Here is a 3,049-nt window from a genome sequence, read left to right as displayed (position 1 = left end):
CTGAGCCAATATGGCATTCAGAGTATCAATCTCAAGAACTCTTTTCTTCTGATTTGTCCCATTATTCACAGGATTCCTTTTAGAAGTGTACATGAATTGGTTATTTGCAAACATTTCAATGAGTTCCTAAGCTTCTGCAGGCTTCTTCTTCAGATGAAGAGATCCTCTAACAGAGCTGTCCAATGACATCTTGGACAGTTCAGACAAACCATCATAGAAGATACCTATGATGCTCCATTCTGAAAGCATGTCAGAAGGACATCTTCTGATCAATTGCTTGTATCTTTCCCAGGCTTCATAGAGGGATTCACCTTCCTTCTGTCTGAAGGTCTGGACTTCCACTCTAAGCTTACTCAATTTTTGAGGTGGAAAGAATTTGGCCAGAAAAGCACTGACCAGCTTTTCCCAAGAGTTCAGGCTTTCCTTAGGTTGTGAATCCAACCATATTCTAGCTCTGTCTCTTACAGCAAAGGGAAAAAGCATAAACCTATAGACCTCGGGATCAATCCCATTGGTCTTGACAGTGTCACAGATTTACAAGAATTCAGCTAAAACCTGATGAGGATCTTCCATTGAAAGTCCATGAAACTTGCAGTTCTGCTGCATTAGAGAAAATAATTGAGGCTTAAGCTCAAAGTTGTTTGCTCCAATTGTAGAAAGTGAGATGCTTTTTCCATAGAAGTTAGAAGAGGGTGCAATAAAGTCACCAAGCATCTTCTTTGCATTGTTGGCATTGTTGTTATTTTCGGCTGCCATGGCTTCTTCTTGTTTGAAAATTTCTGTTAGGTCCTCTCCAGAGAGTTGTGCTTTAGCTTCTCTTAGCTTCCTCTTCAAGGTCCTTTCAGGTTCAGGATCAACTTCCACAAGAATACCTTCGTCTTTGCTCCTGCTCATATGAAAGAGAGAAGAAGAAAGTATGGAATCCTCAATGTCACAGTATAGAGATTCCTTGAGGTGTCAGAGGAAAAGAAGAATAGAAGGAGGAGGTAGAGAGGAGAGAATTCAAACTTATCAAGAGGGATAGGGTTCGAATTGCACATTGAGGAGGAGTTAGTCTTTTAAATAGAAAATGTTAGAAGGGGGAAGAATTTTCGAAAATAATAAAAAAAAGATTTTGAAATAATTAAAAGAAATTTTGAAAAAATCGATTGGTGATTTTTGAAAATTAAAATTGAGAAAGTAGTTAACTGAATTTGAAAAAGATTTTGAAATCAGAAATAAAATAGATATGATTGAAAATTATTTTTGAAAAAGATGTGGTTGAGAAGATATGATTGAGAAAATCTGGTTTTAAAAAGATATGATTGACAAACAATTAAAAATATTTGATTTTTAAAATTAATGCCTTGACTAACAAGAAATTTGAAAGATATGATTCTAACATTCAATTATTGAACCTTTCTTAACAAGGAAGAAATTTTTGAATCACATATCTAATTGTTAGCAAGGATTTTTGAAAATAGTAAAAAAAAATAGAAAGAAATTGATTTTGAAAAGATATGATTGAAAAGATATGATTTGAAAAAGATTTGATTTTGAAAAATTATAAAAATTTGAAAAAGATTTGAATTAAAAACAAAATCTTCCCTCTTGTGCCATCCTGGCGTTAAATGCCCAGAATGGTATCCATTCTGGTGTTTAACGCCCAAAATTGCTAGCTTTTTCTGTGTAATTCCTCTGTTGAATGTTCTGAATCTTCTATTCTCTGTATTATTGACTTGAAAAGACATAGTTTTTTAAAATTTTTTATGAATTTTTAGAGAATAATAACAAAATGAAACTAAATCATGAAGAACTAAGATCAAATAAACAATGCATGCAAGACACCAAACTTAGAAATTTTCATATTAGAGATACTAACAAATTGAGAATGCATATGAAAAACAATAAAACACACAAAACAAGAGAAATAAAAGATCAGAGCAAGGATATCATCAAGAACAACTTGAAGATCAATGAAGAATAGAATGCATGTAATTTTTCGAAAATTATGAGAATACAATTGACACCAAACTTAAAATTAGACACTAGACTCAAACAAGAAACATAAATTTTTTTGGTTTTTATGATTTTAGAAATTTTTTTTTGCAATTTTTCGAAAATTAATTTGGAAAAAGAGAAAGATAAGGAAATTCAAAATTTTTAATAAGAATTCCAAGAATCATGAAATGTTAGTCTAAAACTCCGGTCCAGGAATTAGACATGGCTTACTAGCCAGCCAAGCCTTCAATGAAAGCTTCGGTCCAAAACACTAGACATGGCCAATGGCCAGCCAAGCTTTAGCAGGTCATTACTTTCAATAGCAAAATTGATAGAAATCAATAAGCCCATATGATGACAAGTTGAAACCTCGGTCCAAAAGTTTAGACATGGTTTCACAACCAGCCAGACTTCAACAAATCATCATGAAACTCTAGAATTCATTCTTAAAAACTCTGAAGAACAGAATAGAAATATTTTTTTTCTTTTTTTTCGAAAATAAAAAGTAAAAAGCTTAAACATAAAATAAAATTACCTAATCTGAGCAACAAGATGAACCGTCAGTTGTCCAAACTCGAACAATCCCTAGCAACGGTGCCAAAAACTTGGTGCACGAAATTGTGATCATCAATGGTGCAAACAGCTTGGTACGCACAATTGTAATCTCAACTCTTTATCACAACTCCGCACAACTAACCAGCAAGTGCACTAGGTTGTCCAAGTAATAAACCTTACGTGAGTAAGGGTCGATCCCACGGAGATTGTCAGCTTGAAGCAAGCTATGGTCATCTTGTAAATCTCAGTCAGGCAGATTTAAATGGTTATGGAGAATTGATAATTAAAATATAAATAAAACAGAAAATAAGATAGAGATACTTATGTAATTAATTGGTGAGAATTTCAGATAAGCGTATGAAGATGCTTTGTTCCTTCTGAACCTTTGCTTTCCTATTGCCTTCATCCAATCATTCATACTCCTTTCCATGGCAAGCTGTATGTTGGGTTTCACAGTTGTCAATGGCTACCTCCCGTCTTCTCAGTGAAAACGGTCCAAATGCGCTGTCACCGC

At 33.8% G+C, this 3,049-nt stretch overlaps 1 non-coding gene across 1 annotated transcript; it reads left to right on the top strand.

Moving 5' to 3' along the window:
• Positions 1-243: 243 nt before the first annotated feature.
• Positions 244-351, top strand: LOC112752840 (small nucleolar RNA R71). Its single transcript, XR_003177253.1, has one exon. It is a non-coding gene; the product is annotated as a small nucleolar RNA R71 (small nucleolar RNA).
• Positions 352-3,049: the final 2,698 nt, after the last annotated feature.

This window comes from Arachis hypogaea, chromosome 15, assembly GCF_003086295.3.
Source record: "Arachis hypogaea cultivar Tifrunner chromosome 15, arahy.Tifrunner.gnm2.J5K5, whole genome shotgun sequence".
NCBI classification, from domain to species: domain Eukaryota; kingdom Viridiplantae; phylum Streptophyta; class Magnoliopsida; order Fabales; family Fabaceae; genus Arachis; species Arachis hypogaea.
The sequence above is the reverse complement of the archived record's forward strand: the minus strand, read 5'-3'. Positions and strand labels throughout refer to the sequence as shown.